The sequence below is a fragment of the Podarcis raffonei genome, chromosome 13 (assembly GCF_027172205.1).
Source record: "Podarcis raffonei isolate rPodRaf1 chromosome 13, rPodRaf1.pri, whole genome shotgun sequence".
NCBI classification, from domain to species: domain Eukaryota; kingdom Metazoa; phylum Chordata; class Lepidosauria; order Squamata; family Lacertidae; genus Podarcis; species Podarcis raffonei.
Genome location: NC_070614.1, coordinates 41352937 through 41360675, shown reverse-complemented (window position 1 = coordinate 41360675; position 7739 = coordinate 41352937). Strand labels below are relative to the sequence as shown.

The 7739-nt window shown below is 49.7% G+C and overlaps 1 protein-coding gene across 4 annotated transcripts in view; it reads left to right on the top strand.

The window, feature by feature from the left end:
- The first annotated feature begins 774 nt into the window (after positions 1-774).
- The window catches only part of FBXL19 (F-box and leucine rich repeat protein 19), a 30544-nt gene continuing 23579 nt past the window's right edge, over positions 775-7739 (top strand). The window contains exons 1-2 of one of the 4 annotated variants that reach the window (XM_053360844.1): positions 775-2191; positions 2399-2449. The gene's annotated coding sequence lies outside the window, so the exon portion shown is untranslated. Of the gene's footprint in view, positions 2192-2398; positions 2450-3359; positions 3691-7739 lie in introns of those variants that run through there. The other 3 variants (XM_053360848.1, XM_053360847.1, XM_053360846.1) reach the window with 3 other exon arrangements.

Genomic DNA, 7739 nt, shown 5'->3' with positions numbered 1-7739 from the left:
ATTTACCTTTGGTAACAAGGCCATTTTAATTGCAGGAGTTCTCCCATAAGTTTTCTACATTTGTTTTATTTGTTTATTTCATTTTAAGGAGGGTAAAAAAACAAACCACACATTAATACCCTTGAGAGAAGAGGAACTCTGTACACGCTCAGAGGTAAAGTACTCAAACGGTGGCAATCCTATGCAGACGAAAAAAGTCTGCATTTTGGTTCGCCTTCAAGACCACTAACGTGCAATGTTTGCAAATGGGAATTACTCACTTAATAAAAAGAGAACTCAATTAGCTTTGAGCTACCGGTATATAACACCATCTCCCGCAATTCCATTCGGCAGTATGCCTCTCCCCCCCTCCCCTCCTACTCCGCCATATTAGTTGTAGTCCAGGCATTCTCCTTGAGGACTTAGAGTCAAACGATAAAGGCACCGAGAAATACCCAGACACGGGCCTGGAGGATAGAACTACACTCCCATGATGCCTTTCGCCTCAGCGGCCATCTTAAACGGAGTCCAAACACCTCTCGGAGAATTTGGCTTATACAGGCCTGATCCCATGAGTGAGCAAAACTACCCTTCCCATGAGGCATTGGGGACGAAGTCGCCGCAAGCTGCCATCTTAGCTGTAGTCCAAACACCTCTTAGGGGGCTATAGAGACCATCAGGCCCAAGGCGTCGAGGCGGGAAATAAAACTACAATCCCCACCCGGCATTGCGCGGAGGCATTGGCCGCCATCCCCATTGTAGTCCAAACTTCCCCCAGGTGCCCATAGAGGCGGATGCTTCTGAGGTGGCGGAGAAAACTACTTCTCCCATGAGCTCCCGCGCGGCGAGTGTTCCCTTTTGGCCTTCCCGAGACCGCCATGACGGTTTTGTGTGTGTGTGTGTTATGCGTTGAGTGAGGTGTGTGTATCAGTATGTGTGAGTGAGTGAATGTGAAAGGGAAGGAGGAAGAGGAGAGGATGAGAGAGGCTGGGGGAGGAGGAGGAGGAGGAGGCTCCACCAGCACCGTGGGGCCTAGCTCTGTCCCTTCCGAGGAGCTGTGGGGGCGAGTGAACCCCACTCCCCGACCTGCCCATTTGGAGGGGGGTGGGTGGGTTTAAAGGCCCTCCCTTATGTGGGGGGAGGGACAGCTGGGCAGCGCAGAGCCCCCTTGAGGAAAAGGGTGGGGTGGGGGGACCAGGTTCCCATTCCCCCCTTGGATTGCAGGGCGGGGGGGCTGGCAGTGGGGAGCGCCTAGAGGGCCCCACCCCGTTGCAGGAGCAAGGGTTTTGCAAGGTTAACAACCCCCCACCCTTTCATTGCTTCGGAGGGGGGCAGAAAGCTGAGAGATCGCCAAGGCAGGCACTGGGCCTTTTCCATCTGGGCTCTGTGTGTGAGAGTGAGGCCAGAGCTATGTCCCTGATTTAAAGGGAAAGGCTGATCATCATCATCATAAATATCATTTGGGGACTGTTTTCACCTAGCCCCCACCCCCTTTTGATTCCCCCCTCCCCACTGCTCTCCAAAGTGCATGGAGATGTTGTTGGAGTAACAAGCCAAGGGGCAAGTCCCCCTTCTCCTCCTCCTCCTCCTCTTCTCCCACCTCCAGTAAGCCCAAAGAGTGGGGAGTGGGCTTAGAGAGGGGAGTGGTCTGCCTACATTTGAAAAGGGGAGGGTGGGTGTTCTGGCAACTAAGGAAAATCTCAGTGGTGGGCAGAAGAGGAGGAGGAGTCAGGAGGAAGCAAGGAGGGTTGGAGGGGGGGTTATTGGAGGTTGCACCGCGCATAGGCAATGCCCAAGGCTCCATCCAAAATTAGGGGTGCAGGGGGTCCCTGAGTAGATGTGTGCTACAGCGGGAGCTTTCCTTGTTATTTTTTTAGATGTTCGGGGGAAGGGAAGCCTCCTCACACATCATCCCCTTGTTTTCTCCCAAGGGCAAGGAAGGAAACCGTGGAGGGTAGAATAGGAGAGAGGGGGTGAGAGGACTGGGGGAAACTGCTGCTATGAATCTGTAATCGCCTCTTTGGGGAGATCGACCCGCCCCTCCGACTCTTCTCCACCCCCCTATTTTTGTGGGGGGGACTGAGGGAGAGACGCACGCACACACAAATCCTTCAACAACTGGCTGGATCTCTTCTCTCTCCCCCCCTCCACTGCCCACCATGACAACAAACCCAGCATTAGAATCGCCATCCGCCCCATGGCCACACAGCAGGTGAGTAGCCCATCTCTCCTTCGCTCCCCGCTCCCAAACCCTTCATGGATTTTAAAGGGGGGGCTGCTCCCCATCTCCAGTCTCCTCCCATCCTAAGGCACATTTGGCTGGTGCCTGTCTGTGATATGTGAGTGTTTGTGTAGATATATGTGTGTGTGTGGTGTGTGTAGCGATTGTAAGACGTACAGCATCTTTTCTCTTTCGGAGGCTGCTGATGGATGAGGAAGAATCTTTGGTGCCTGGATGCGCTTCCCAAAGGTAAGTCCCTCCGCCGCCCCCCATCTCTCTTGGCTTTGCGAAAGAATGCTTTTCAAGGAATAGAGACCCTTGTCCCTTTTTTCCAGAAGCCAACACTTTCTCCCTCCCCCCTCCCCATTCAAAATTCATTCGCTCTCCCTCTCCGACCTCCAACGTGATGCTTTTGAGGAGGACCCTCAGTCGCTTTGCAAAATAACCCCTTTCCCCCCAAATTAGCTGTATATGCAGGGCAGGTCGTGTGAACGCACACAGCATGTGAAAACATCACAACAACTCATATGCAGGGAAGGAGGATTGGGGAGGGGGGAGTGCTGTTAAGCTACCAGGCGGGTTGCATGAATGTATCTGTTGGAGATGGGATCTGGAGCTTCTAAGCCTCCCCCTCCCCCGCCCCCCCTCAAATGCAAGGTACACTATTGTGCTTTCCTCAGTTTTCCCATTCCTTTCGGGATCTCCTTTGTTGTTTTTGTTTTCTTGGGCATTCTCCCTCTTTCCCACCCTTACGTGCTGTCACCTTGGGCTGGATTGTTTTGAGTGGGGGCGGGGGGCGTCGGTATTTATTTATTTTTTTGTACCCAAAAGGAAAGCAGGCGTGCGAGCGAGCGGATACTGGGGTGCATCTCTTTTTTTGGCCGGCTTGCTTTTTTTTTAACTGGGAAGAGGGGGTCCTCTCCTGGGTGGGCAGCAGCATCTGACGGGCACCAGGGGGAAGCGGAGGAGAGGAGCGGAGTGGCTCCGGGGCGCGCGCGCGTGTCCTGCGCCTGTGTGTGTGGATGTGTGTGCGCGGGGGCAAGCGTGGAACCAAAGTTTCTCCTCTCCGATTTCCAGGGGAAGGAATTGCCGGCCGTAAAGCGCTCCTGCCTCCCTCTCTCTCTGTGTGTTTCTCATGTTTTAAGCCCTGGGGGAGGGAGGGGAGGGGAAGGGAAGCGGAGGAGAGGAGGGGATGGGCCGTGTCTGCCGATTTCAGGGGGCCCTGGATCCGGGATGGCTCCGCTCTCCCGCCTCGAGGAGCTGCGGGATCCGGAGGGATCTGCCGGAGGAGGCTCGCCCCCGAGAGCTGCCTGGACTTAGAGGCTTTTAAAGGGGCGGCGAGAGCGGAGATGTGTCAAGCAGGTTGCAGATGGCGGAGAGGAGCCGAGGGGAGCCAGCAGCCGGCACCGTGCAGGGCCGGGCTGAGGTGTTCGGGATCCCTTGCCAGGACCGGGCCTGTCAGCTCTGAGGCCATGCTGGGGCGTGATGAGGTATCGCAGCCAAGTTCCCATAGACACCACGGCCCTCTCGACTGCCTGCCTGCCTGCCTCCCACCTGATCCCACATGCGAGGGGGCGGCTGGCGGATGGGCGGCCTTAGGAAGTGGGGGGTGCTGCTTGTGGGATGTGTTTGGTGACCATTTGCCAAGGGGGGCACTGTGATATTGTGTGGAGGGGGGCAGAAGAGCACAGCAAGATCAAGTGTTTTATTCAGGTTCACCGAGGCCTTCTGCCACCTAACCTGTTCCTCCCCTTTTACCAGCTCATCCCTAATAGCACCCCCTGCCCTAATTTACAAAATATCTATCTATCAAAAGATGAAGTGATGGTGTTTAGCAGCAAAGAACATCAAAAGGTTATGGGCATGCCCAGGTCTGTCCCTCCCCCTCCGGTTTGGGGAACTGAAGTGTTCTGCTGTCTATACCGTAAGTTCATTGCAGGCAGAGGCCATTCAGAAAGTGCCACCACTTTCTCTTCTCTAATTCCTCCTTGAATCTTTTGGTTTGATGCTTTAGGTCTTGCTCCCCAACTGGGACAGATCCTCTCCCCAAAATACATGTTAACTCCCCTTGATTGTGTTTGTCCCCTGTTTCCTTTGCTTCTCCCTGCCGTGAGAATTTAGGGCAAAATTGGACGTTACTCGCAAAACAGCACTTGCTCAGAAAACGCCAGTTCTGCTTCTGCTTCCCTTCCCCCTCCTCTGTGTAATGCCTGGAAGAACTTGCCTCTACTCTAACAACTCAGTGGCTCTGTCACATCATTCACTGCCAATGGAGGGATGTGGTGACGTCATGGCGCAAGGGAAGTTCAACTGGACATCATGTAGAAAGAGCAGAGAAGTATATCTGAACCAGCTGTGGTTTTGTGGTTTTTTAAACTTTTCTCAGAGGCTTTGGGATCTAAGTAGTGATGGTGGAGGAGACTATGGGGCCTCTGAGTCTGGTTCTTCAGTTGCAAGCACCTCAGGTCAGGGACCTGCTGTTTTTTTGGTTGCATTACTGTGCCATGTACCTGTTGATGGTGTTATATTAACGATTGTCATCAGCGACAGTTGCTAATGATGCAAATGTAGCCCTTTCCTTTTTGGCTTTCCCTTTCTGCTTCTGATATGAAATCTGTTCTCTGTCCTCCTCCTTTGCCATCTTTCCCCTGTTCCATATCTCCCTGCTTCAAGAAAGGCCCTGTGAAAATGGTTGCTCTTAGATTAAGCATGTAGTTTTATTTCAATGGGACTAATAATGTTTTGGGAAGTGCTACCCCTAGAAAAGCTTTCTACAGCCTTGCCTTCATCTTCTGTTTATTACTGTGCGATTTCTCTCCTTCTCTGTATCCTATCTCCCCCAAAAACTCCACTTCCAGTCCATATTGACAGGAAGCTCCTTGTGCATTACAGTAGTTCTTCCCTTTGTTTTATGAAGGTAGAACTCAAACATCCCATGCCCATACTACTGATAATTGTTGTTTATCATTTTTGTATCAATTCCACATCTGAGCTGCCAGCTTGGCAAGCAGGCCTCCGGACTGAACTGGGAAATTTCTTTTGAGATACCATGTTGGTTCCCAAGAATTTGACTTGTCCCCCCACCCACAATCAGTGACTTGTTGGCGTTTCCTTCTTTTCTCTTTTTTCCTAAACCAGATACTGGCTTCCAGAAGCATGAAATATTTTTCATGCCCTGCCTGCAGTATTTCCTCGTGAAGGTTCACCTTTCAGAATAGCGACATGAAACCTGCAAATGCCTCATTCTAAACCAGAGGTCGGCAACTTGTGGCCTTCCAGATGTTGTTGGATTCCAACATGGCCAATGGCCAGGGATGATGGGAGTTGTAGTCCAGCAGCATCTGGAGGGCCACAGGTCCCCCTTCCTTGTTGTAAACCGCATTAAAGCAGTGCAACCTTTGCAGCCACATGTTAACAAGTAACACAGAGAATCATTCTTTTTCTTTTCTTTTTTTTTAAAGGTGCTGCCCATAGCTAGGGTTCTTCTGCTGTCCTTCTTATTTGCTGATCTCCCTGTCTCTTTAGGAGGGGGAACTCACCTGTTTTCTTTCAGCCCCTTCTATAAAACAGTAGATGGGGGGAGAACCGGCATCCCAGCACCATGGGCACCTGTAATTAAAGCAGCAATAAATTGCAGTGTCTTTTGTGACTTCGCTGTAAGCAGGCAGAAGAGTGAGAGCAGTGAAGTCCATCCCTTGATTTAACCTAAAAGGTCCCCATTGAGCTGCCGCATTATTAGAATCCAGCTTCTTTTTATTCCGCTACAACTTTGTCATTAATACGAGGCTTGTAACGTGCACAAGTTTCTCAGCACTCTTGCATCTTCCTTGTGAGGTGGTTCAGCATTGCTCTTATTTTAGAGAGAGACAGGCCCATGGTTGAGCCGAAGTGATGCGTCAAAGGATATATGATGAATCTCTGACAGAGGTAGGATCTGAGTCCATCTTTCTTGCCATTGCAGTAGCTCGATCAGCAAGGCATATCCTTGGATGCCCCTTACTCCTCTGCTGACAGAATAAACTAAGTAGATTTTATCAGCTGGGGACAACTACATTTTTTCAAGCATTTCAGAAGAGTTACCCTTTTTAAAAAACGCACCCTCCAACCGCTGTAAAAAAATAATTAATTGGGTGCTTTTCCTTCAATAACAAAAAGAAACCCACTGCAAAGGTTCTTAGATTTGTTCTTCTTTATTGGCTGTTGCTGTATAATTGTATCCAGAGCCATGCGTATTCTGTGATTGTATTGGGCATGTGCAAAAGTTGATGTTTAGACAGTGCAGTCAGCATCAGGACCGCGTTTCTAGGTTTGAAAGCTTGCAGCTCAGTGGGGATGAGGGAGCTGTGCTGGATTTTCAGTGATGGGGTGGAGGGGTAGAGAGAGAATCTTAGGGAAATATTTGCTGTCTGTCATGAGCATAAACAGAATAAATAATGTGGAGAGGAGGAAAACTGCTCAACTTTGCATCATTTACTCATGTTGCCATGCACCTCAGTTTTTATTGGGGATGAAAATGGAAGCTTTGGTGCCGAACCTTTTTGTTTTGGAGCACAAATATTCTCAAGGTTGCTTCTTGCAATTTTTGCCCTCCCTGCTTGATATTTTCCCCTCCCAAACATTGTTGTGGGTTTCTGATATTTTGACTCCCAACCCATTTTTGTGTGATAACTGTTACAGGGGAGGGAAGTTTGTTTGCCTTGAGAACTCTCCGGAGGCTGAGGCAAACCAGAAGACTCTCTGTTGGATGGGGACCCCTTTTATCACTTAAATTTACTGCCCATATATCCTGCCTTTCTCCCATGATGGACCTTAAGACAGCTTATAAAAAGGTGTTGCTGCACAGCCTGCTTAGTGTTAGCAAGGTTGCTGCTTCATGTACCTGAAGATCATGTCTTGGAACAAGTAACCCAGGGAAGGAAGGAAATAAATTAGAGCCCTAGCTTTCATTCTGTATTTTTTCATATAGATCAGGGTGCAAACAGACAGAAACAGCAGACCTCATCCCATAGCACCAGCTGCTTTTGAAAGAAAGATAAAGAGGATTCAAAAGTGGCTCCTCTGTGGGATTGGGAGCTTTGTCCAGAAATGCAGGTGTCCCAAAGCCCTTTTAAGCACGTAGAATTAATTGTGTGAGAAGGATCGGGCTTGTTGGCTTTGTTTGTTTTTGGATCCTAGTTGTAGTTTTGCAACTATCAATACTGGGTTTTATTAAGCTTGGTCAGGATGGTAGAAGATGTAAGACTTTTCAAATGCTGGGAAGCAGAGGTTCTAAAATCGTTAATGAGTTTATTTTCTCTTTTTGAAACTTCTGTTTCTAAACTTTGTCGTGTGGTTATATTCAGCAAAGGCTGATTTGCTCTGCATTCTTGGTGGTGCTGATATTGTAATCTCGCTTGGTTCCTTACTCCGCTGTGCAATGTTTCTGAGAGAGCTGTAGGGTGTTGTGTCTGTGTGTATGTGCAGTTTATTCAGCAACAGAACATTTTTTAAAACTTAGTTTTTGTGGCCGTTGGGGCCTGCAGACACATATACCTCCCCC